Genomic DNA, 23,362 nt, shown 5'->3' on the forward strand with positions numbered 1-23,362 from the left:
GGTCTTCCGCGTGACAGGCGGAGACACTGTCCACTATACTAACGAGGAGTTGCAGAGACAGGTAGTCGCCCACCATCAGCCCGACTGCAGCTCGCTGCAAACAGCCTTCCCATTTCCAGGAACGGCCTCATGCGTCATTTTAGGTCATCGCTTCACAGAAGCCAGTGAAGCCAAACAAATCATCTAATACCATTTAAATATGAAGTGCTTAATTTAAATATGAACACACAATTTGTTGCAAGCATTCTTGTTGACCGCACAATTAGTGTGTGAGCATTCTTGCTGACCGCACATCTAGTCTATCTCCACTATACTAACGAGGAGTTGCAGAGACAGGTAGTCGCCCACCATCAGCCCGACTGCAGCTCGCTGCAAACAGCCTTCCCATTTCCAGGAACGGCCTCATGCGTCATTTTAGGTCATCGCTTCACAGAAGCCAGTGAAGCCAAACAAATCATCTAATACCATTTAAATATGAAGTGCTTAATTTAAATATGAACACACAATTTGTTGCAAGCATTCTTGTTGACCGCACAATTAGTGTGTGCATTCTTGCTGACCGCACATCTAGTCTATCTCCAACTGCCTGCGTTGGTGGTATAGTGGTGAGCATAGCTGCCTTCCAAGCAGTTGACCCGGGTTCGATTCCCGGCCAACGCAAATCCTTTTGCCCCTGGCTAACTCCTCCTTTAACTCGTGGCTGGAGCAAAACTTTTTGCCCCTGGCTAACGCAAATCCTTTTGCCCCTGGCTAACTCCTCCTTTAACTCGTGGCTGGAGCAAAACTTTTTTATGGGTCTTTGGGCAGCAATAAAGGGCTAGGTCTCCCCGTCGGGGAATCGAACCCCGGTCTTCCGCGTGACAGGCGGAGATACTGTCCACTATACTAACGAGGAGTTGCAGAGACAGGTAGTCGCCCACCATCAGCCCGACTGCAGCTCGCTGCAAACAGCCTTCCCATTTCCAGGAACGGCCTCAGAATAGCTGCCTTCCAAGCAGTTGACCCGGGTTCGATTCCCGGCCAACGCAAATCCTTTTGTCCCTGGCTAACTCCTCCTTTAACTCGTGGCTGGAGCAAAACTTTTTTATGGGTCTTTGGGCAGCAATAAAGGGCTAGGTCTCCCCGTCGGGGAATCGGACCCCGGTCTTCCGGGTGACAGGCGGAGATACTGTCCACTATACTAAACAAAGAAATTAGAGCTTGCTTTTTTAATAAAGAGCCTGGTAGGTCAGGTCAAAAAGCTCATGCGTTTTTTTTTTTCACTGGCGTGCCCAAACAAAGAGAGTTTTGGATCCACTGCCGGACCCAAACAAAGAGAGTTTTTGATCCACTAGACCTACCAGCTGCTAATGTGTTGCGAGCATTCTTGCTGACCGCACAAACTGGCATCCAGTCTGTCTCCAACCGCCTGCGTTGGTGGTATAGTGGTGAGCATAGCTGCCTTCCAAGCAGTTGACCCGGGTTCGATTCCCGGCCAACGCAAATCCTTTTGCCCCTGGCTAACTCCTCCTTTAACTCGTGGCTGGAGCAAAACTTTTTTATGGGTCTTTGGGCAGCAATAAAGGGCTAGGTCTCCCCGTCGGGGAATCGAACCCCGGTCTTCCGCGTGACAGGCGGAGACACTGTCCACTATACTAACAAGGAGTTGCAGAGACAGGTAGTCGCCCACCATCAGCCCGACTGCAGCTCGCTGCAAACAGCCTTCCCATTTCCAGGAACGGCCTCATTAGTCATTTTAGGTCATCGCTTCACAGAAGCCAGTGAAGCCAAACAAATCATCTAATACCATTTAAATATGAAGTGCTTAATTTAAATATGAACACACAATTTGTTGCAAGCATTCTTGTTGACCGCACAATTAGTGTGTGCATTCTTGCTGACCGCACATCTAGTCTATCTCCAACTGCCTGCGTTGGTGGTATAGTGGTGAGAATAGCTGCCTTCCAAGCAGTTGACCCGGGTTCGATTCCCGGCCAACGCAAATCCTTTTGTCCCTGGCTAACTCCTCCTTTAACTCGTGGCTGGAGCAAAACTTTTTTATGGGTCTTTGGGCAGCAATAAAGGGCTAGATCTCCCCGTCGGGGAATCGAACCCCGGTCTCCCGCGTGACAGGCGGAGATACTGTCCACTATACTAACGAGGAGTTGCAGAGACAGGTAGTCGCCCACCATCAGCCCGACTGCAGCTCGCTGCAAACAGCCTTCCCATTTCCAGGAACGGCCTCATGCGTCATTTTAGGTCATCGCTTCACAGAAGCCAGTGAAGCCAAACAAATCATCTAATACCATTTAAATATGAAGTGCTTAATTTAAATATGAACACACAATTTGTTGCAAGCATTCTTGTTGACCGCACAATTAGTGTGTGCATTCTTGCTGACCGCACATCTAGTCTATCTCCAACTGCCTGCGTTGGTGGTATAGTGGTGAGCATAGCTGCCTTCCAAGCAGTTGACCCGGGTTCGATTCCCGGCCAACGCAAATCCTTTTGCCCCTGGCTAACTCCTCCTTTAACTCGTGGCTGGAGCAAAACTTTTTGCCCCTGGCTAACGCAAATCCTTTTGCCCCTGGCTAACTCCTCCTTTAACTCGTGGCTGGAGCAAAACTTTTTTATGGGTCTTTGGGCAGCAATAAAGGGCTAGGTCTCCCCGTCGGGGAATCGAACCCCGGTCTTCCGCGTGACAGGCGGAGATACTGTCCACTATACTAACGAGGAGTTGCAGAGACAGGTAGTCGCCCACCATCAGCCCGACTGCAGCTCGCTGCAAACAGCCTTCCCATTTCCAGGAACGGCCTCAGAATAGCTGCCTTCCAAGCAGTTGACCCGGGTTCGATTCCCGGCCAACGCAAATCCTTTTGTCCCTGGCTAACTCCTCCTTTAACTCGTGGCTGGAGCAAAACTTTTTTATGGGTCTTTGGGCAGCAATAAAGGGCTAGGTCTCCCCGTCGGGGAATCGGACCCCGGTCTTCCAGGTGACAGGCGGAGATACTGTCCACTATACTAACGAGGAGTTGCAGAAACAGGTAGTCGCCCACCATCAGCCCGACTGCAGCTCGCTGCAAACAGCCTTCCCATTTCCAGGAACGGCCTCATGCGTCATTTTAGGTCATCGCTTCACAGAAGCCAGTGAAGCCAAACAAATCATCTAATACCATTTAAATATGAAGTGCTTAATTTAAATATGAACACACAATTTGTTGCAAGCATTCTTGTTGACCGCACAATTAGTGCGTGAGCATTCTTGCTGACCGCACATCTAGTCTATCTCCACTATACTAACGAGGAGTTGCAGAGACAGGTAGTCGCCCGCCATCAGCCCGACTGCAGCTCGCTGCAAACAGCCTTCCCATTTCCAGGAACGGCCTCATGCGTCATTTTAGGTCATCGCTTCACAGAAGCCAGTGAAGCCAAACAAATCATCTAATACCATTTAAATATGAAGTGCTTAATTTAAATATGAACACACAATTTGTTGCAAGCATTCTTGTTGACCGCACAATTAGTGTGTGAGCATTCTTGCTGACCGCACATCTAGTCTATCTCCAGCTGCCTGCGTTGGTGGTATAGTGGTGAGCATAGCTGCCTTCCAAGCAGTTGACCCCAGTTCGATTCCCGGCCAACGCAAATCCTTTTGCCCCTGGCTAACTCCTCCTTTAACTCGTGGCTGGAGCAAAACTTTTTTATGGGTCTTTGGGCAGCAATAAAGGGCTAGGTCTCCCCGTCGTGGAATCGGACCCCGGTCTTCCGCGTGACAGGCGGAGATACTGTCCACTATACTAACGAGGAGTTGCAGAGACAGGTAGTCGCCCACCATCAGCCCGACTGCAGCTCGCTGCAAACAGCCTTCCCATTTCCAGGAACGGCCTCATGCGTCATTTTAGGTCATCGCTTCACAGAAGCCAGTGAAGCCAAACAAATCATCTAATACCATTTAAATATGAAGTGCTTAATTTAAATATGAACACACAATTTGTTGCAAGCATTCTTGTTGACCGCACAATTAGTGTGTGAGCATTCTTGCTGACCGCACATCTAGTCTATCTCCACTATACTAACGAGGAGTTGCAGAGACAGGTAGTCGCCCACCATCAGCCCGACTGCAGCTCGCTGCAAACAGCCTTCCCATTTCCAGGAACGGCCTCATGCGTCATTTTAGGTCATCGCTTCACAGAAGCCAGTGAAGCCAAACAAATCATCTAATACCATTTAAATATGAAGTGTTTAATTTAAATATGAAGAAATTAGAGCTTGCTTTTTTAATAAAGAGCCTGGTAGGTCAGGTCAAAAAGCTCATGCGTTTTTTTTTTTTCACTGGCGTGCCCAAACAAAGAGAGTTTTGGATCCACTGCCGGACCCAAACAAAGAGAGTTTTTGATCCACTAGACCTACCAGCTGCTAATGTTTTGCGAGCATTCTTGCTGACCGCACAAACTGGCATCCAGTCTGTCTCCAACCGCCTGCGTTGGTGGTATAGTGGTGAGCATAGCTGCCTTCCAAGCAGTTGACCCGGGTTCGATTCCCGGCCAACGCAAATCCTTTTGCCCCTGGCTAACTCCTCCTTTAACTCGTGGCTGGAGCAAAACTTTTTTATGGGTCTTTGGGCAGCAATAAAGGGCTAGGTCTCCCCGTCGGGGAATCGAACCCCGGTCTTCCGCGTGACAGGCGGAGATACTGTCCACTATACTAACGAGGAGTTGCAGAGACAGGTAGTCGCCCACCATCAGCCCGACTGCAGCTCGCTGCAAACAGCCTTCCCATTTCCAGGAACGGCCTCATGCGTCATTTTAGGTCATCGCTTCACAGAAGCCAGTGAAGCCAAACAAATCATCTAATACCATTTAAATATGAAGTGCTTAATTTAAATATGAACACACAATTTGTTGCAAGCATTCTTGTTGACCGCACAATTAGTGTGTGAGCATTCTTGCTGACCGCACATCTAGTCTATCTCCAACTGCCTGCGTTGGTGGTATAGTGGTGAGCATAGCTGCCTTCCAAGCAGTTGACCCGGGTTCGATTCCCGACCAACGCAAAAACCTTTTGCCTCTGGCCAACTCCTCCTTTAACTCGTGGCTCGAGCAATAGTTTTTTATGGGTCTTTGGGCAGCAATAAAGGGCTAGGTCTCCCCGTCGGGGAATCGAACCACGGTCTTCCGCGTGACAGGCGGAGATACTGTCCACTATACTAACGAGGAGTTGCAGAGACAGGTAGTCGCCCACCATCAGCCCGACTGCAGCTCGCTGCAAACAGCCTTCCCATTTCCAGGAACGGCCTCATGCGTCATTTTAGGTCATCGCTTCACAGAAGCCAGTGAAGCCAAACAAATCATCTAATACCATTTAAATATGAAGTGCTTAATTTAAATATGAACACACAATTTGTTGCAAGCATTCTTGTTGACCGCACAATTAGTGTGTGCATTCTTGCTGACCGCACATCTAGTCTATCTCCAACTGCCTGCGTTGGTGGTATAGTGGTGAGCATAGCTGCCTTCCAAGCAGTTGACCCGGGTTCGATTCCCGGCCAACGCAAATCCTTTTGTCCCTGGCTAACTCCTCCTTTAACTCGTGGCTGGAGCAAAACTTTTTGCCCCTGGCTAACGCAAATCCTTTTGCCCCTGGCTAACTCCTCCTTTAACTCGTGGCTGGAGCAAAACTTTTTTATGGGTCTTTGGGCAGCAATAAAGGGCTAGGTCTCCCCGTCGGGGAATCGAACCCCGGTCTTCCGCGTGACAGGCGGAGATACTGTCCACTATACTAACGAGGAGTTGCAGAGACAGGCAGTCGCCCACCATCAGCCCGACTGCAGCTCGCTGCAAACAGCCTTCCCATTTCCAGGAACGGCCTCATAAGTCATTTTAGGTCATCGCTTCACAGAAGCCAGTGAAGCCAAACAAATCATCTAATACCATTTAAATATGAAGTGCTTAATTTAAATATGAACACACAATTTGTTGCAAGCATTCTTGTTGACCGCACAATTAGTGTGTGCATTCTTGCTGACCGCACATCTAGTCTATCTCCAACTGCCTGCGTTGGTGGTATAGTGGTGAGAATAGCTGCCTTCCAAGCAGTTGACCCGGGTTCGATTCCCGGCCAACGCAAATCCTTTTGTCCCTGGCTAACTCCTCCTTTAACTCGTGGCTGGAGCAAAACTTTTTTATGGGTCTTTGGGCAGCAATAAAGGGCTAGATCTTCCCGTCGGGGAATCGAACCCCGGTCTCCCGCGTGACAGGCGGAGATACTGTCCACTATACTAACGAGGAGTTGCAGAGACAGGTAGTCGCCCACCATCAGCCCGACTGCAGCTCGCTGCAAACAGCCTGCCCATTTCCAGGAACGGCCTCATGCGTCATTTTAGGTCATCGCTTCACAGAAGCCAGTGAAGCCAAACAAATCATCTAATACCATTTAAATATGAAGTGCTTAATTTAAATATGAACACACAATTTGTTGCAAGCATTCTTGTTGACCGCACAATTAGTGTGTGAGCATTCTTGCTGACCGCACATCTAGTCTATCTCCAGCTGCCTGCGTTGGTGGTATAGTGGTGAGCATAGCTGCCTTCCAAGCAGTTGACCCCAGTTCGATTCCCGGCCAACGCAAATCCTTTTGCCCCTGGCTAACTCCTCCTTTAACTCGTGGCTGGAGCAAAACTTTTTTATGGGTCTTTGGGCAGCAATAAAGGGCTAGGTCTCCCCGTCGGGGAATCGGACCCCGGTCTTCCGCGTGACAGGCGGAGATACTGTCCACTATACTAACGAGGAGTTGCAGAAACAGGTAGTCGCCCACCATCAGCCCGACTGCAGCTCGCTGCAAACAGCCTTCCCATTTCCAGGAACGGCCTCATGCGTCATTTTAGGTCATCGCTTCACAGAAGCCAGTGAAGCCAAACAAATCATCTAATACCATTTAAATATGAAGTGCTTAATTTAAATATGAACACACAATTTGTTGCAAGCATTCTTGTTGACCGCACAATTAGTGTGTGAGCATTCTTGCTGACCGCACATCTAGTCTATCTCCACTATACTAACGAGGAGTTGCAGAGACAGGTAGTCGCCCACCATCAGCCCGACTGCAGCTCGCTGCAAACAGCCTTCCCATTTCCAGGAACGGCCTCATGCGTCATTTTAGGTCATCGCTTCACAGAAGCCAGTGAAGCCAAACAAATCATCTAATACCATTTAAATATGAAGTGTTTAATTTAAATATGAAGAAATTAGAGCTTGCTTTTTTAATAAAGAGCCTGGTAGGTCAGGTCAAAAAGCTCATGCGTTTTTTTTTTTCACTGGCGTGCCCAAACAAAGAGAGTTTTGGATCCACTGCCGGACCCAAACAAAGAGAGTTTTTGATCCACTAGACCTACCAGCTGCTAATGTGTTGCGAGCATTCTTGCTGACCGCACAAACTGGCATCCAGTCTGTCTCCAACCGCCTGCGTTGGTGGTATAGTGGTGAGCATAGCTGCCTTCCAAGCAGTTGACCCGGGTTCGATTCCCGGCCAACGCAAATCCTTTTGCCCCTGGCTAACTCCTCCTTTAACTCGTGGCTGGAGCAAAACTTTTTTATGGGTCTTTGGGCAGCAATAAAGGGCTAGGTCTCCCCGTCGTGGAATCGAACCCCGGTCTTCCGCGTGACAGGCGGAGACACTGTCCACTATACTAACGAGGAGTTGCAGAGACAGGTAGTCGCCCACCATCAGCCCGACTGCAGCTCGCTGCAAACAGCCTTCCCATTTCCAGGAACGGCCTCATGCGTCATTTTAGGTCATCGCTTCACAGAAGCCAGTGAAGCCAAACAAATCATCTAATACCATTTAAATATGAAGTGCTTAATTTAAATATGAACACACAATTTGTTGCAAGCATTCTTGTTGACCGCACAATTAGTGTGTGAGCATTCTTGCTGACCGCACATCTAGTCTATCTCCACTATACTAACGAGGAGTTGCAGAGACAGGTAGTCGCCCACCATCAGCCCGACTGCAGCTCGCTGCAAACAGCCTTCCCATTTCCAGGAACGGCCTCATGCGTCATTTTAGGTCATCGCTTCACAGAAGCCAGTGAAGCCAAACAAATCATCTAATACCATTTAAATATGAAGTGCTTAATTTAAATATGAACACACAATTTGTTGCAAGCATTCTTGTTGACCGCACAATTAGTGTGTGCATTCTTGCTGACCGCACATCTAGTCTATCTCCAACTGCCTGCGTTGGTGGTATAGTGGTGAGCATAGCTGCCTTCCAAGCAGTTGACCCGGGTTCGATTCCCGGCCAACGCAAATCCTTTTGCCCCTGGCTAACTCCTCCTTTAACTCGTGGCTGGAGCAAAACTTTTTGCCCCTGGCTAACGCAAATCCTTTTGCCCCTGGCTAACTCCTCCTTTAACTCGTGGCTGGAGCAAAACTTTTTTATGGGTCTTTGGGCAGCAATAAAGGGCTAGGTCTCCCCGTCGGGGAATCGAACCCCGGTCTTCCGCGTGACAGGCGGAGATACTGTCCACTATACTAACGAGGAGTTGCAGAGACAGGTAGTCGCCCACCATCAGCCCGACTGCAGCTCGCTGCAAACAGCCTTCCCATTTCCAGGAACGGCCTCAGAATAGCTGCCTTCCAAGCAGTTGACCCGGGTTCGATTCCCGGCCAACGCAAATCCTTTTGTCCCTGGCTAACTCCTCCTTTAACTCGTGGCTGGAGCAAAACTTTTTTATGGGTCTTTGGGCAGCAATAAAGGGCTAGGTCTCCCCGTCGGGGAATCGGACCCCGGTCTTCCGGGTGACAGGCGGAGATACTGTCCACTATACTAACGAGGAGTTGCAGAAACAGGTAGTCGCCCACCATCAGCCCGACTGCAGCTCGCTGCAAACAGCCTTCCCATTTCCAGGAACGGCCTCATGCGTCATTTTAGGTCATCGCTTCACAGAAGCCAGTGAAGCCAAACAAATCATCTAATACCATTTAAATATGAAGTGCTTAATTTAAATATGAACACACAATTTGTTGCAAGCATTCTTGTTGACCGCACAATTAGTGTGTGAGCATTCTTGCTGACCGCACATCTAGTCTATCTCCACTATACTAACGAGGAGTTGCAGAGACAGGTAGTCGCCCACCATCAGCCCGACTGCAGCTCGCTGCAAACAGCCTTCCCATTTCCAGGAACGGCCTCATGCGTCATTTTAGGTCATCGCTTCACAGAAGCCAGTGAAGCCAAACAAATCATCTAATACCATTTAAATATGAAGTGCTTAATTTAAATATGAACACACAATTTGTTGCAAGCATTCTTGTTGACCGCACAATTAGTGTGTGAGCATTCTTGCTGACCGCACATCTAGTCTATCTCCAGCTGCCTGCGTTGGTGGTATAGTGGTGAGCATAGCTGCCTTCCAAGCAGTTGACCCCAGTTCGATTCCCGGCCAACGCAAATCCTTTTGCCCCTGGCTAACTCCTCCTTTAACTCGTGGCTGGAGCAAAACTTTTTTATGGGTCTTTGGGCAGCAATAAAGGGCTAGGTCTCCCCGTCGTGGAATCGGACCCCGGTCTTCCGCGTGACAGGCGGAGATACTGTCCACTATACTAACGAGGAGTTGCAGAGACAGGTAGTCGCCCACCATCAGCCCGACTGCAGCTCGCTGCAAACAGCCTTCCCATTTCCAGGAACGGCCTCATGCGTCATTTTAGGTCATCGCTTCACAGAAGCCAGTGAAGCCAAACAAATCATCTAATACCATTTAAATATGAAGTGCTTAATTTAAATATGAACACACAATTTGTTGCAAGCATTCTTGTTGACCGCACAATTAGTGTGTGCATTCTTGCTGACCGCACATCTAGTCTATCTCCAACTGCCTGCGTTGGTGGTATAGTGGTGAGCATAGCTGCCTTCCAAGCAGTTGACCCGGGTTCGATTCCCGACCAACGCAAAAACCTTTTGCCCCTGGCCAACTCCTCCTTTAACTCGTGGCTCGAGCAATAGTTTTTTATGGGTCTTTGGGCAGCAATAAAGGGCTAGGTCTCCCCGTCGGGGAATCGAACCCCGGTCTTCCGCGTGACAGGCGGAGATACTGTCCACTATACTAACGAGGAGTTGCAGAGACAGGTAGTCGCCCACCATCAGTCCGACTGCAGCTCGCTGCAAACAGCCTTCCCATTTCCAGGAACGGCCTCATGCGTCATTTTAGGTCATCGCTTCACAGAAGCCAGTGAAGCCAAACAAATCATCTAATACCATTTAAATATGAAGTGCTTAATTTAAATATGACAAACAATTTGTTGCAAGCATTCTTGTTGACCGCACAATTAGTGTGTGCATTCTTGCTGACCGCACATCTAGTCTATCTCCAACTGCCTGCGTTGGTGGTATAGTGGTGAGCATAGCTGGCTTCCAAGCAGTTGACCCGGGTTCGATTCCTGGCCAACGCAAATCCTTTTGCCCCTGGCTAACTCCTCCTTTAACTCGTGGCTGGAGCAAAAGTTTTTTATGGGTCTTTGGGCAGCAATAAAGGGCTAGGTCTCCCCGTCGGGGAATCGAACCCCGGTCTTCCGCGTGACAGGCAGAGATACTGTCCACTATACTAACGAGGAGTTGCAGAGACAGGTAGTCGCCCACCATCAGCCCGACTGCAGCTCGCTGCAAACAGCCTTCCCATTTCCAGGAACGGCCTCATGCGTCATTTTAGGTCATCGCTTCACAGAAGCCAGTGAAGCCAAACAAATCATCTAATACCATTTAAATATGAAGTGCTTAATTTAAATATGAACACACAATTTGTTGCAAGCATTCTTGTTGACCGCACAATTAGTGTGTGAGCATTCTTGCTGACCGCACATCTAGTCTATCTCCACTATACTAACGAGGAGTTGCAGAGACAGGTAATCGCCCACCATCAGCCCGACTGCAGCTCGCTGCAAACAGCCTTCCCATTTCCAGGAACGGCCTCATGCTTCATTTTAGGTCATCGCTTCACAGAAGCCAGTGAAGCCAAACAAATCATCTAATACCATTTAAATATGAAGTGTTTAGTTTAAATATGAAGAAATTAGAGCTTGCTTTTTTAATAAAGAGCCTGGTAGGTCAGGTCAAAAAGCTCATGCGTTTTTTTTTTTCACTGGCGTGCCCAAACAAAGAGAGTTTTGGATCCACTGCCGGACCCAAACAAAGAGAGTTTTTGATCCACTAGACCTACCAGCTGCTAATGTGTTGCGAGCATTCTTGCTGACCGCACAAACTGGCATCCAGTCTGTCTCCAACCGCCTGCGTTGGTGGTATAGTGGTGAGCATAGCTGCCTTCCAAGCAGTTGACCCGGGTTCGATTCCCGGCCAACGCAAATCCTTTTGCCCCTGGCCAACTCCTCCTTTAACTCGTGGCTGGAGCAAAACTTTTTTATGGGTCTTTGGGCAGCAATAAAGGGCTAGGTCTCCCCGTCGGGGAATCGAACCCCGGTCTTCCGCGTGACAGGCGGAGATACTGTCCACTATACTAACGAGGAGTTGCAGAGACAGGTAGTCGCCCACCATCAGCCCGACTGCAGCTCGCTGCAAACAGCCTTCCCATTTCCAGGAACGGCCTCATGCGTCATTTTAGGTCATCGCTTCACAGAAGCCAGTGAAGCCAAACAAATCATCTAATACCATTTAAATATGAAGTGTTTAATTTAAATATGAAGAAATTAGAGCTTGCTTTTTTAATAAAGAGCCTGGTAGGTCAGGTCAAAAAGCTCATGCGTTTTTTTTTTTCACTGGCGTGCCCAAACAAAGAGAGTTTTGGATCCACTGCCGGACCCAAACAAAGAGAGTTTTTGATCCACTGCACCTACCAGCTGCTAATGTGTTGCGAGCATTCTTGCTGACCGCACAAACTGGCATCCAGTCTATTTCCAACCGCCTGCGTTGGTGGTATAGTGGTGAGCATAGCTGCCTTCCAAGCAGTTGACCCGGGTTCGATTCCCGGCCAACGCAAAGCCTTTTGCCCATGGCCAACTTCTCCTTTAACTCGTGGCTGGAGCAAAACTTTTTTATGGGTCTTTGGGCAGCAATAAAGGGCTAGGTCTCCCCGTCGGGGAATCGAACCCCGGTCTTCCGCGTGACAGGCGGAGATACTGTCCACTATACTAACGAGGAGTTGCAGAGACAGGTAGTCGCCCACCATCAGCCCGACTGCAGCTCGCTGCAAACAGCCTTCCCATTTCCAGGAACGGCCTCATGCGTCATTTTAGGTCATCGCTTCACAGAAGCCAGTGAAGCCAAACAAATCATCTAATACCATTTAAATATGAAGTGCTTAATTTAAATATGAACACACAATTTGTTGCAAGCATTCTTGTTGACCGCACAATTAGTGTGTGAGCATTCTTGCTGACCGCACATCTAGTCTATCTCCAACTGCCTGCGTTGGTGGTATAGTGGTGAGCATAGCTGCCTTCCAAGCAGTTGACCCGGGTTCGATTCCCGACCAACGCAAAAACCTTTTGCCCCTGGCCAACTCCTCCTTTAACTCGTGGCTCGAGCAAAAGTTTTTTATGGGTCTTTGGGCAGCAATAAAGGGCTAGGTCTCCCCGTCGGGGAATCGAACCCCGGTCTTCCGCGTGACAGGCGGAGATACTGTCTACTATACTAACGAGGAGTTGCAGAGACAGGTAGTCGCCCACCATCAGCCCGACTGCAGCTCGCTGCAAACAGCCTTCCCATTTCCAGGAACGGCCTCATGCGTCATTTTAGGTCATCGCTTCACAGAAGCCAGTGAAGCCAAACAAATCATCTAATACCATTTAAATATGAAGTGCTTAATTTAAATATGAACACACAATTTGTTGCAAGCATTCTTGTTGACCGCACAATTAGTGTGTGAGCATTCTTGCTGACCGCACATCTAGTCTATCTCCACTATACTAACGAGGAGTTGCAGAGTCAGGTAGTCGCCCACCATCAGCCCGACTGCAGCTCGCTGCAAACAGCCTTCCCATTTCCAGGAACGGCCTCATGCTTCATTTTAGGTCATCGCTTCACAGAAGCCAGTGAAGCCAAACAAATCATCTAATACCATTTAAATATGAAGTGTTTAGTTTAAATATGAAGAAATTAGAGCTTGCTTTTTTAATAAAGAGCCTGGTAGGTCAGGTCAAAAAGCTCATGCGTTTTTTTTTTTCACTGGCGTGCCCAAACAAAGAGAGTTTTGGATCCACTGCCGGACCCAAACAAAGAGAGTTTTTGATCCACTAGACCTACCAGCTGCTAATGTGTTGCGAGCATTCTTGCTGACCGCACAAACTGGCATCCAGTCTGTCTCCAACCGCCTGCGTTGGTGGTATAGTGGTGAGCATAGCTGCCTTCCAAGCAGTTGACCCGGGTTCGATTCCCGGCCAACGCAAATCCTTTTGCCCCTGGCCAACTCCTCCTTTAACTCGTGGCTGGAGCAAAACTTTTTTATGGGTCTTTGGGCAGCAATAAAGGGCTAGGTCTCCCCGTCGGGGAATCAAACCCCGGTCTTCCGCGTGACAGGCGGAGATACTGTCCACTATACTAACGAGGAGTTGCAGAGACAGGTAGTCGCCCACCATCAGCCCGACTGCAGCTCGCTGCAAACAGCCTTCCCATTTCCAGGAACGGCCTCATGCGTCATTTTAGGTCATCGCTTCACAGAAGCCAGTGAAGCCAAACAAATCATCTAATACCATTTAAATATGAAGTGTTTAATTTAAATATGAAGAAATTAGAGCTTGCTTTTTTAATAAAGAGCCTGGTAGGTCAGGTCAAAAAGCTCATGCGTTTTTTTTTTTCACTGGCGTGCCCAAACAAAGAGAGTTTTGGATCCACTGCCGGACCCAAACAAAGAGAGTTTTTGATCCACTGCACCTACCAGCTGCTAATGTGTTGCGAGCATTCTTGCTGACCGCACAAACTGGCATCCAGTCTATTTCCAACCGCCTGCGTTGGTGGTATAGTGGTGAGCATAGCTGCCTTCCAAGCAGTTGACCCGGGTTCGATTCCCGGCCAACGCAAAGCCTTTTGCCCATGGCCAACTCCTCCTTTAACTCGTGGCTGGAGCAAAACTTTTTTATGGGTCTTTGGGCAGCAATAAAGGGCTAGGTCTCCCCGTCGGGGAATCGAACCCCGGTCTTCCGCGTGACAGGCGGAGATACTGTCCACTATACTTACGAGGAGTTGCAGAGACAGGTAGTCGCCCACCATCAGCCCGACTGCAGCTCGCTGCAAACAGCCTTCCCATTTCCAGGAACGGCCTCATGCGTCATTTTAGGTCATCGCTTCACAGAAGCCAGTGAAGCCAAACAAATCATCTAATACCATTTAAATATGAAGTGCTTAATTTAAATATGAACACACAATTTGTTGCAAGCATTCTTGTTGACCGCACAATTAGTGTGTGAGCATTCTTGCTGACCGCACATCTAGTCTATCTCCAACTGCCTGCGTTGGTGGTATAGTGGTGAGCATAGCTGCCTTCCAAGCAGTTGACCCGGGTTCGATTCCCGACCAACGCAAAAACCTTTTGCCCCTGGCCAACTCCTCCTTTAACTCGTGGCTCGATCAAAAATTTTTTATGGGTCTTTGGGCAGCAATAAAGGGCTAGGTCTCCCCGTCGGGGAATCGAACCCCGGTCTTCCGCGTGACAGGCGGAGATACTGTCCACTATACTAACGAGGAGTTGCAGAGACAGGTAGTCGCCCACCATCAGCCCGACTGCAGCTCGCTGCAAACAGCCTTCCCATTTCCAGGAACGGCCTCATGCGTCATTTTAGGTCATCGCTTCACAGAAGCCAGTGAAGCCAAACAAATCATCTAATACCATTTAAATATGAAGTGCTTAATTTAAATATGACAAACAATTTGTTGCAAGCATTCTTGTTGACCGCACAATTAGTGTGTGCATTCTTGCTGACCGCACATCTAGTCTATCTCCAACTGCCTGCGTTGGTGGTATAGTGGTGAGCATAGCTGCCTTCCAAGCAGTTGACCCGGGTTCGATTCCTGGCCAACGCAAATCCTTTTGCCCCTGGCTAACTCCTCCTTTAACTCGTGGCTGGAGCAAAAGTTTTTTATGGGTCTTTGGGCAGCAATAAAGGGCTAGGTCTCCCCGTCGGGGAATCGAACCCCGGTCTCCCGCGTGACAGGCGGAGATACTGTCCACTATACTAACGAGGAGTTGCAGAGACAGGTAGTCGCCCACCATCAGCCCGACTGCAGCTCGCTGCAAACAGCCTGCCCATTTCCAGGAACGGCCTCATGCGTCATTTTAGGTCATCGCTTCACAGAAGCCAGTGAAGCCAAACAAATCATCTAATACCATTTAAATATGAAGTGCTTAATTTAAATATGAACACACAATTTGTTGCAAGCATTCTTGTTGACCGCACAATTAGTGTGTGAGCATTCTTGCTGACCGCACATCTAGTCTATCTCCAGCTGCCTGCGTTGGTGGTATAGTGGTGAGCATAGCTGCCTTCCAAGCAGTTGACCCCAGTTCGATTCCCGGCCAACGCAAATCCTTTTGCCCCTGGCTAACTCCTCCTTTAACTCGTGGCTGGAGCAAAACTTTTTTATGGGTCTTTGGGCAGCAATAAAGGGCTAGGTCTCCCCGTCGGGGAATCGGACCCCGGTCTTCCGCGTGACAGGCGGAGATACTGTCCACTATACTAACGAGGAGTTGCAGAAACAGGTAGTCGCCCACCATCAGCCCGACTGCAGCTCGCTGCAAACAGCCTTCCCATTTCCAGGAACGGCCTCATGCGTCATTTTAGGTCATCGCTTCACAGAAGCCAGTGAAGCCAAACAAATCATCTAATACCATTTAAATATGAAGTGCTTAATTTAAATATGAACACACAATTTGTTGCAAGCATTCTTGTTGACCGCACAATTAGTGTGTGAGCATTCTTGCTGACCGCACATCTAGTCTATCTCCACTATACTAACGAGGAGTTGCAGAGACAGGTAGTCGCCCACCATCAGCCCGACTGCAGCTCGCTGCAAACAGCCTTCCCATTTCCAGGAACGGCCTCATGCGTCATTTTAGGTCATCGCTTCACAGAAGCCAGTGAAGCCAAACAAATCATCTAATACCATTTAAATATGAAGTGTTTAATTTAAATATGAAGAAATTAGAGCTTGCTTTTTTAATAAAGAGCCTGGTAGGTCAGGTCAAAAAGCTCATGCGTTTTTTTTTTTCACTGGCGTGCCCAAACAAAGAGAGTTTTGGATCCACTGCCGGACCCAAACAAAGAGAGTTTTTGATCCACTAGACCTACCAGCTGCTAATGTGTTGCGAGCATTCTTGCTGACCGCACAAACTGGCATCCAGTCTGTCTCCAACCGCCTGCGTTGGTGGTATAGTGGTGAGCATAGCTGCCTTCCAAGCAGTTGACCCGGGTTCGATTCCCGGCCAACGCAAATCCTTTTGCCCCTGGCTAACTCCTCCTTTAACTCGTGGCTGGAGCAAAACTTTTTTATGGGTCTTTGGGCAGCAATAAAGGGCTAGGTCTCCCCGTCGTGGAATCGAACCCCGGTCTTCCGCGTGACAGGCGGAGACACTGTCCACTATACTAACGAGGAGTTGCAGAGACAGGTAGTCGCCCACCATCAGCCCGACTGCAGCTCGCTGCAAACAGCCTTCCCATTTCCAGGAACGGCCTCATGCGTCATTTTAGGTCATCGCTTCACAGAAGCCAGTGAAGCCAAACAAATCATCTAATACCATTTAAATATGAAGTGCTTAATTTAAATATGAACACACAATTTGTTGCAAGCATTCTTGTTGACCGCACAATTAGTGTGTGAGCATTCTTGCTGACCGCACATCTAGTCTATCTCCACTATACTAACGAGGAGTTGCAGAGACAGGTAGTCGCCCACCATCAGCCCGACTGCAGCTCGCTGCAAACAGCCTTCCCATTTCCAGGAACGGCCTCATGCGTCATTTTAGGTCATCGCTTCACAGAAGCCAGTGAAGCCAAACAAATCATCTAATACCATTTAAATATGAAGTGTTTAATTTAAATATGAAGAAATTAGAGCTTGCTTTTTTAATAAAGAGCCTGGTAGGTCAGGTCAAAAAGCTCATGCGTTTTTTTTTTTTCACTGGCGTGCCCAAACAAAGAGAGTTTTGGATCCACTGCCGGACCCAAACAAAGAGAGTTTTTGATCCACTAGACCTACCAGCTGCTAATGTTTTGCGAGCATTCTTGCTGACCGCACAAACTGGCATCCAGTCTGTCTCCAACCGCCTGCGTTGGTGGTATAGTGGTGAGCATAGCTGCCTTCCAAGCAGTTGACCCGGGTTCGATTCCCGGCCAACGCAAATCCTTTTGCCCCTGGCTAACTCCTCCTTTAACTCGTGGCTGGAGCAAAACTTTTTTATGGGTCTTTGGGCAGCAATAAAGGGCTAGGTCTCCCCGTCGGGGAATCGAACCCCGGTCTTCCGCGTGACAGGCGGAGACACTGTCCACTATACTAACGAGGAGTTGCAGAGACAGGTAGTCGCCCACCATCAGCCCGACTGCAGCTCGCTGCAAACAGCCTTCCCATTTCCAGGAACGGCCTCATGCGTCATTTTAGGTCATCGCTTCACAGAAGCCAGTGAAGCCAAACAAATCATCTAATACCATTTAAATATGAAGTGCTTAATTTAAATATGAACACACAATTTGTTGCAAGCATTCTTGTTGACCGCACAATTAGTGTGTGCATTCTTGCTGACCGCACATCTAGTCTATCTCCAACTGCCTGCGTTGGTGGTATAGTGGTGAGCATAGCTGGCTTCCAAGCAGTTGACCCGGGTTCGATTCCCGGCCAACGCAAATCCTTTTGCCCCTGGCTAACTCCTCCTTTAACTCGTGGCTGGAGCAAAACTTTTTTATGGGTCTTTGGGCAGCAATAAAGGGCTAGGTCTCCCCGTCGGGGAATCGAACACCGGTCTTCCGCGTGACAGGCGGAGATACTGTCCACTATACTAACGAGGAGTTGCAGAGACAGGTAGTCGCCCACCATCAGCCCGACTGCAGCTCGCTGCAAACAGCCTTCCCATTTCCAGGAACGGCCTCATGCGTCATTTTAGGTCATCGCTTCACAGAAGCCAGTGAAGCCAAACAAATCATCTAATACCATTTAAATATGAAGTGCTTAATTTAAATATGAACACACAATTTGTTGCAAGCATTCTTGTTGACCGCACAATTAGTGTGTGAGCATTCTTGCTGACCGCACATCTAGTCTATCTCCAGCTGCCTGCGTTGGTGGTATAGTGGTGAGCATAGCTGCCTTCCAAGCAGTTGACCCCAGTTCGACCCCAGGAACGGCCTCATGCGTCATTTTAGGTCATCGCTTCACAGAAGCCAGTGAAGCCAAACAAATCATCTAATACCATTTAAATATGAAGTGCTTAATTTAAATATGAACACACAATTTGTTGCAAGCATTCTTGTTGACCGCACAATTAGTGTGTGAGCATTCTTGCTGACCGCACATCTAGTCTATCTCCACTATACTAACGAGGAGTTGCAGAGACAGGTAGTCGCCCACCATCAGCCCGACTGCAGCTCGCTGCAAACAGCCTTCCCATTTCCAGGAACGGCCTCATGCGTCATTTTAGGTCATCGCTTCACAGAAGCCAGTGAAGCCAAACAAATCATCTAATACCATTTAAATATGAAGTGTTTAATTTAAATATGAAGAAATTAGAGCTTGCTTTTTTAATAAAGAGCCTGGTAGGTCAGGTCAAAAAGCTCATGCGTTTTTTTTTTTTCACTGGCGTGCCCAAACAAAGAGAGTTTTGGATCCACTGCCGGACCCAAACAAAGAGAGTTTTTGATCCACTAGACCTACCAGCTGCTAATGTTTTGCGAGCATTCTTGCTGACCGCACAAACTGGCATCCAGTCTGTCTCCAACCGCCTGCGTTGGTGGTATAGTGGTGAGCATAGCTGCCTTCCAAGCAGTTGACCCGGGTTCGATTCCCGGCCAACGCAAATCCTTTTGCCCCTGGCTAACTCCTCCTTTAACTCGTGGCTGGAGCAAAACTTTTTTATGGGTCTTTGGGCAGCAATAAAGGGCTAGGTCTCCCCGTCGTGGAATCGAACCCCGGTCTTCCGCGTGACAGGCGGAGATACTGTCCACTATACTAACGAGGAGTTGCAGAGACAGGTAGTCGCCCACCATCAGCCCGACTGCAGCTCGCTGCAAACAGCCTTCCCATTTCCAGGAACGGCCTCATGCGTCATTTTAGGTCATCGCTTCACAGAAGCCAGTGAAGCCAAACAAATCATCTAATACCATTTAAATATGAAGTGCTTAATTTAAATATGAACACACAATTTGTTACAAGCATTCTTGTTGACCGCACAATTAGTGTGTGAGCATTCTTGCTGACCGCACATCTAGTCTATCTCCACTATACTAACGAGGAGTTGCAGAGACAGGTAGTCGCCCACCATCAGCCCGACTGCAGCTCGCTGCAAACAGCCTTCCCATTTCCAGGAACGGCCTCATGCTTCATTTTAGGTCATCGCTTCACAGAAGCCAGTGAAGCCAAACAAATCATCTAATACCATTTAAATATGAAGTGTTTAATTTAAATATGAAGAAATTAGAGCTTGCTTTTTTAATAAAGAGCCTGGTAGGTCAGGTCAAAAAGCTCATGCGTTTTTTTTTTTCACTGGCGTGCCCAAACAAAGAGAGTTTTGGATCCACTGCCGGACCCAAACAAAGAGAGTTTTTGATCCACTAGACCTACCAGCTGCTAATGTGTTGCGAGCATTCTTGCTGACCGCACAAACTGGCATCCAGTCTGTCTCAAACCGCCTGCGTTGGTGGTATAGTGGTGAGCATAGCTGCCTTCCAAGCAGTTGACCCGGGTTCGATTCCCGGCCAAAACGCAAATCCTTTTGCCCCTGGCTAACTCCTCCTTTAACTCATGGCTGGAGCAAAACTTTTTTATGGGTCTTTGGGCAGCAATAAAGGGCTAGGTCTCCCCGTCGGGGAATCGAACCCCGGTCTTCCGCATGACAGGCGGAGACGAGGAGTTGCAGAGACAGGTAGTCGCCCACCATCAGCCCGACTGCAGCTCGCTGCAAACAGCCTTCCCATTTCCAGGAACGGCCTCATGCGTCATTTTAGGTCATCGCTTCACAGAAGCCAGTGAAGCCAAACAAATCATCTAATACCATTTAAATATGAAGTGCTTAATTTAAATATGAACACACAATTTGTTGCAAGCATTCTTGTTGACCGCACAATTAGTGTGTGAGCATTCTTGCTGACCGCACATCTAGTCTATCTCCAGCTGCCTGCGTTGGTGGTATAGTGGTGAGCATAGCTGCCTTCCAAGCAGTTGACCCGGGTTCGATTCCCGGCCAACGCAAATCCTTTTGCCCCTGGCTAACTCCTCCTTTAACTCGTGGCTGGAGCAAAACTTTTTTATGGGTCTTTGGGCAGCAATAAAGGGCTAGGTCTCCCCGTCGTGGAATCGGACCCCGGTCTTACGCGTGACAGGCGGAGATACTGTCCACTATACTAACGAGGAGTTGCAGAGACAGGTAGTCGCCCACCATCAGCCCGACTGCAGCTCGCTGCAAACAGCCTTCCCATTTCCAGGAACGGCCTCATGCGTCATTTTAGGTCATCGCTTCACAGAAGCCAGTGAAGCCAAACAAATCATCTAATACCATTTAAATATGAAGTGCTTAATTTAAATATGAACACACAATTTGTTGCAAGCATTCTTGTTGACCGCACAATTAGTGTGTGAGCATTCTTGCTGACCGCACATCTAGTCTATCTCCAACTGCCTGCGTTGGTGGTATAGTGGTGAGCATAGCTGCCTTCCAAGCAGTTGACCCGGGTTCGATTCCCGGCCAACGCAAATCCTTTTGCCCCTGGCTAACTCCTCCTTTAACTCGTGGCTGGAGCAAAACTTTTTTATGGGTCTTTGGGCAGCAATAAAGGGCTAGGTCTCCCCGTCGGGGAATCGAACCCCGGTCTTCCGCGTGACAGGCGGAGATACTGTCCACTATACTAACGAGGAGTTGCAGAGACAGGTAGTCGCCCACCATCAGCCCGACTGCAGCTCGCTGCAAACAGCCTTCCCATTTCCAGGAACGGCCTCATGCGTCATTTTAGGTCATCGCTTCACAGAAGCCAGTGAAGCCAAACAAATCATCTAATACCATTTAAATATGAAGTGCTTAATTTAAATATGAACACACAATTTGTTGCAAGCATTCATGTTGACCGCACAATTAGTGTGTGAGCATTCTTGCTGACCGCACATCTAGTCTATCTCCAACTGCCTGCGTTGGTGGTATAGTGGTGAGCATAGCTGCCTTCCAAGCAGTTGACCCGGGTTCGATTCCCGACCAACGCAAAAACCTTTTGCCCCTGGCCAACTCCTCCTTTAACTCGTGGCTCGAGCAAAAGTTTTTTATGGGTCTTTGGGCAGCAATAAAGGGCTAGGTCTCCCCGTCGGGGAATCGAACCCCGGTCTTCCGCGTGACAGGCGGAGATACTGTCCACTATACTAACGAGGAGTTGCAGAGACAGGTAGTCGCCCACCATCAGCCCAACTGCAGCTCGCTGCAAACAGCCTTCCCATTTCCAGGAACGGCCTTATGCGTCATTTTAGGTCATCGCTTCACAGAAGCCAGTGAAGCCAAACAAATCATCTAATACCATTTAAATATGAAGTGCTTAATTTAAATATGAACACACAATTTGTTGCAAGCATTCTTGTTGACCGCACAATTAGTGTGTGAGCATTCTTGCTGACCGCACATCTAGTCTATCTCCAACTGCCTGCGTTGGTGGTATAGTGGTGAGCATAGCTGCCTTCCAAGCAGTTGACCCGGGTTCGATTCCCGGCCAACGCAAATCCTTTTGCCCCTGGCCAACTCCTCCTTTAACTCGTGGCTGGAGCAAAACTTTTTTATGGGTCTTTGGGCAGCAATAAAGGGCTAGGTCTCCCCGTCGGGGAATCGAACCCCGGTCTTCCGCGTGACAGGCGGAGATACTGTCCACTATACTAACGAGGAGTTGCAGAGACAGGTAGTCGCCCACCATCAGCCCGACTGCAGCTCGCTGCAAACAGCCTTCCCATTTCCAGGAACGGCCTCATGCGTCATTTTAGGTCATCGCTTCACAGAAGCCAGTGAAGCCAAACAAATCATCTAATACCATTTAAATATGAAGTGCTTAATTTAAATATGAACACACAATTTGTTGCAAGCATTCTTGTTGACCGCACAATTAGTGTGTGCATTCTTGCTGACCGCACATCTAGTCTATCTCCAACTGCCTGCGTTGGTGGTATAGTGGTGAGCATAGCTGCCTTCCAAGCAGTTGACCCGGGTTCGATTCCCGGCCAACGCAAATCCTTTTGCCTCTGGCTAACTCCTCCTTTAACTCGTGGCTGGAGCAAAACTTTTTTATGGGTCTTTGGGCAGCAATAAAGGGCTAGGTCTCCCCGTCGAGGAATCGAACCCCGGTCTTCCGCGTGACAGGCGGAGATACTGTCCACTATACTAACGAGGAGTTGCAGAGACAGGTAGTCGCCCACCATCAGCCCGACTGCAACTCGCTGCAAACAGCCTTCCCATTTCCAGGAACGGCCTCATGCGTCATTTTAGGTCATCGCTTCACAGAAGCCAGTGAAGCCAAACAAATCATCTAATACCATTTAAATATGAAGTGCTTAATTTAAATATGAACACACAATTTGTTGCAAGCATTCATGTTGACCGCACAATTAGTGTGTGAGCATTCTTGCTGACCGCACATCTAGTCTATCTCCAACTGCCTGCGTTGGTGGTATAGTGGTGAGCATAGCTGCCTTACAAGCAATTGACCCGGGTTCGATGCCCGACCAACGCAAAAACCTTTTGCCCCTGGCCAACTCCTCCTTTAACTCGTGGCTCGAGCAAAAGTTTTTTATGGGTCTTTGGGCAGCAATAAAGGGCTAGGTCTCCCCGTCGGGGAATCGAACCCCGGTCTTCCGCGTGACAGGCGGAGATACTGTCCACTATACTAACGAGGAGTTGCAGAGACAGGTAGTCGCCCACCATCAGCCCGACTGCAGCTCGCTGCAAACAGCCTTCCCATTTCCAGGAACGGCCTCATGCGTCATTTTAGGTCATCGCTTCACAGAAGCCAGTGAAGCCAAACAAATCATCTAATACCATTTAAATATGAAGTGTTTAATTTAAATATGAAGAAATTAGAGCTTGCTTTTTTAATAAAGAGCCTGGTAGGTCAGGTCAAAAAGCTCATGCGTTTTTTTTTTTTCACTGGCGTGCCCAAACAAAGAGAGTTTTGGATCCACTGCCGGACCCAAACAAAGAGAGTTTTTGATCCACTGC

General features: G+C 48.6%; 33 non-coding genes across 33 annotated transcripts; 20 read left to right on the plus strand and 13 right to left on the minus strand.

Moving 5' to 3' along the window:
• The first annotated feature begins 588 nt into the window (after window positions 1-588).
• trnag-ucc (transfer RNA glycine (anticodon UCC)) lies at window positions 589-660 on the plus strand. The gene has a single exon. It is a non-coding gene; the product is annotated as a tRNA-Gly (tRNA).
• A 163-nt stretch (window positions 661-823) lies between these two features.
• Window positions 824-895, minus strand: trnad-guc (transfer RNA aspartic acid (anticodon GUC)). Its single transcript has one exon. It is a non-coding gene; the product is annotated as a tRNA-Asp (tRNA).
• A 515-nt stretch (window positions 896-1,410) lies between these two features.
• On the plus strand, window positions 1,411-1,482 carry trnag-ucc (transfer RNA glycine (anticodon UCC)). The gene has a single exon. It is a non-coding gene; the product is annotated as a tRNA-Gly (tRNA).
• A 427-nt stretch (window positions 1,483-1,909) lies between these two features.
• Window positions 1,910-1,981, plus strand: trnag-ucc (transfer RNA glycine (anticodon UCC)). The gene has a single exon. It is a non-coding gene; the product is annotated as a tRNA-Gly (tRNA).
• A 427-nt stretch (window positions 1,982-2,408) lies between these two features.
• Window positions 2,409-2,480, plus strand: trnag-ucc (transfer RNA glycine (anticodon UCC)). The gene has a single exon. It is a non-coding gene; the product is annotated as a tRNA-Gly (tRNA).
• Window positions 2,481-2,643: 163 nt separating this feature from the next.
• trnad-guc (transfer RNA aspartic acid (anticodon GUC)) lies at window positions 2,644-2,715 on the minus strand. Its single transcript has one exon. It is a non-coding gene; the product is annotated as a tRNA-Asp (tRNA).
• A 1,744-nt stretch (window positions 2,716-4,459) lies between these two features.
• trnag-ucc (transfer RNA glycine (anticodon UCC)) lies at window positions 4,460-4,531 on the plus strand. The gene has a single exon. It is a non-coding gene; the product is annotated as a tRNA-Gly (tRNA).
• A 90-nt stretch (window positions 4,532-4,621) lies between these two features.
• trnad-guc (transfer RNA aspartic acid (anticodon GUC)) lies at window positions 4,622-4,693 on the minus strand. The gene has a single exon. It is a non-coding gene; the product is annotated as a tRNA-Asp (tRNA).
• Window positions 4,694-5,460: 767 nt separating this feature from the next.
• Window positions 5,461-5,532, plus strand: trnag-ucc (transfer RNA glycine (anticodon UCC)). Its single transcript has one exon. It is a non-coding gene; the product is annotated as a tRNA-Gly (tRNA).
• Window positions 5,533-5,695: 163 nt separating this feature from the next.
• On the minus strand, window positions 5,696-5,767 carry trnad-guc (transfer RNA aspartic acid (anticodon GUC)). The gene has a single exon. It is a non-coding gene; the product is annotated as a tRNA-Asp (tRNA).
• A 265-nt stretch (window positions 5,768-6,032) lies between these two features.
• On the plus strand, window positions 6,033-6,104 carry trnag-ucc (transfer RNA glycine (anticodon UCC)). Its single transcript has one exon. It is a non-coding gene; the product is annotated as a tRNA-Gly (tRNA).
• A 1,335-nt stretch (window positions 6,105-7,439) lies between these two features.
• On the plus strand, window positions 7,440-7,511 carry trnag-ucc (transfer RNA glycine (anticodon UCC)). The gene has a single exon. It is a non-coding gene; the product is annotated as a tRNA-Gly (tRNA).
• A 702-nt stretch (window positions 7,512-8,213) lies between these two features.
• Window positions 8,214-8,285, plus strand: trnag-ucc (transfer RNA glycine (anticodon UCC)). Its single transcript has one exon. It is a non-coding gene; the product is annotated as a tRNA-Gly (tRNA).
• Window positions 8,286-8,448: 163 nt separating this feature from the next.
• trnad-guc (transfer RNA aspartic acid (anticodon GUC)) lies at window positions 8,449-8,520 on the minus strand. Its single transcript has one exon. It is a non-coding gene; the product is annotated as a tRNA-Asp (tRNA).
• A 1,499-nt stretch (window positions 8,521-10,019) lies between these two features.
• Window positions 10,020-10,091, minus strand: trnad-guc (transfer RNA aspartic acid (anticodon GUC)). The gene has a single exon. It is a non-coding gene; the product is annotated as a tRNA-Asp (tRNA).
• Window positions 10,092-11,261: 1,170 nt separating this feature from the next.
• On the plus strand, window positions 11,262-11,333 carry trnag-ucc (transfer RNA glycine (anticodon UCC)). Its single transcript has one exon. It is a non-coding gene; the product is annotated as a tRNA-Gly (tRNA).
• Window positions 11,334-11,423: 90 nt separating this feature from the next.
• trnad-guc (transfer RNA aspartic acid (anticodon GUC)) lies at window positions 11,424-11,495 on the minus strand. Its single transcript has one exon. It is a non-coding gene; the product is annotated as a tRNA-Asp (tRNA).
• Window positions 11,496-11,892: 397 nt separating this feature from the next.
• On the plus strand, window positions 11,893-11,964 carry trnag-ucc (transfer RNA glycine (anticodon UCC)). The gene has a single exon. It is a non-coding gene; the product is annotated as a tRNA-Gly (tRNA).
• A 90-nt stretch (window positions 11,965-12,054) lies between these two features.
• Window positions 12,055-12,126, minus strand: trnad-guc (transfer RNA aspartic acid (anticodon GUC)). Its single transcript has one exon. It is a non-coding gene; the product is annotated as a tRNA-Asp (tRNA).
• Window positions 12,127-13,300: 1,174 nt separating this feature from the next.
• trnag-ucc (transfer RNA glycine (anticodon UCC)) lies at window positions 13,301-13,372 on the plus strand. The gene has a single exon. It is a non-coding gene; the product is annotated as a tRNA-Gly (tRNA).
• A 559-nt stretch (window positions 13,373-13,931) lies between these two features.
• On the plus strand, window positions 13,932-14,003 carry trnag-ucc (transfer RNA glycine (anticodon UCC)). The gene has a single exon. It is a non-coding gene; the product is annotated as a tRNA-Gly (tRNA).
• Window positions 14,004-14,595: 592 nt separating this feature from the next.
• On the minus strand, window positions 14,596-14,667 carry trnad-guc (transfer RNA aspartic acid (anticodon GUC)). Its single transcript has one exon. It is a non-coding gene; the product is annotated as a tRNA-Asp (tRNA).
• Window positions 14,668-16,338: 1,671 nt separating this feature from the next.
• Window positions 16,339-16,410, plus strand: trnag-ucc (transfer RNA glycine (anticodon UCC)). Its single transcript has one exon. It is a non-coding gene; the product is annotated as a tRNA-Gly (tRNA).
• Window positions 16,411-17,245: 835 nt separating this feature from the next.
• Window positions 17,246-17,317, plus strand: trnag-ucc (transfer RNA glycine (anticodon UCC)). The gene has a single exon. It is a non-coding gene; the product is annotated as a tRNA-Gly (tRNA).
• Window positions 17,318-18,910: 1,593 nt separating this feature from the next.
• Window positions 18,911-18,982, plus strand: trnag-ucc (transfer RNA glycine (anticodon UCC)). The gene has a single exon. It is a non-coding gene; the product is annotated as a tRNA-Gly (tRNA).
• Window positions 18,983-20,301: 1,319 nt separating this feature from the next.
• Window positions 20,302-20,373, plus strand: trnag-ucc (transfer RNA glycine (anticodon UCC)). The gene has a single exon. It is a non-coding gene; the product is annotated as a tRNA-Gly (tRNA).
• Window positions 20,374-20,802: 429 nt separating this feature from the next.
• trnag-ucc (transfer RNA glycine (anticodon UCC)) lies at window positions 20,803-20,874 on the plus strand. Its single transcript has one exon. It is a non-coding gene; the product is annotated as a tRNA-Gly (tRNA).
• A 90-nt stretch (window positions 20,875-20,964) lies between these two features.
• Window positions 20,965-21,036, minus strand: trnad-guc (transfer RNA aspartic acid (anticodon GUC)). Its single transcript has one exon. It is a non-coding gene; the product is annotated as a tRNA-Asp (tRNA).
• A 430-nt stretch (window positions 21,037-21,466) lies between these two features.
• On the minus strand, window positions 21,467-21,538 carry trnad-guc (transfer RNA aspartic acid (anticodon GUC)). The gene has a single exon. It is a non-coding gene; the product is annotated as a tRNA-Asp (tRNA).
• A 267-nt stretch (window positions 21,539-21,805) lies between these two features.
• On the plus strand, window positions 21,806-21,877 carry trnag-ucc (transfer RNA glycine (anticodon UCC)). The gene has a single exon. It is a non-coding gene; the product is annotated as a tRNA-Gly (tRNA).
• A 90-nt stretch (window positions 21,878-21,967) lies between these two features.
• On the minus strand, window positions 21,968-22,039 carry trnad-guc (transfer RNA aspartic acid (anticodon GUC)). The gene has a single exon. It is a non-coding gene; the product is annotated as a tRNA-Asp (tRNA).
• A 265-nt stretch (window positions 22,040-22,304) lies between these two features.
• trnag-ucc (transfer RNA glycine (anticodon UCC)) lies at window positions 22,305-22,376 on the plus strand. The gene has a single exon. It is a non-coding gene; the product is annotated as a tRNA-Gly (tRNA).
• Window positions 22,377-22,968: 592 nt separating this feature from the next.
• trnad-guc (transfer RNA aspartic acid (anticodon GUC)) lies at window positions 22,969-23,040 on the minus strand. The gene has a single exon. It is a non-coding gene; the product is annotated as a tRNA-Asp (tRNA).
• Window positions 23,041-23,362: the final 322 nt, after the last annotated feature.

The sequence above is a fragment of the Pimephales promelas genome, chromosome 24 (assembly GCF_988280905.1).
Source record: "Pimephales promelas chromosome 24, fPimPro1.hap1.1, whole genome shotgun sequence".
NCBI lineage: Eukaryota > Metazoa > Chordata > Actinopteri > Cypriniformes > Leuciscidae > Pimephales > Pimephales promelas.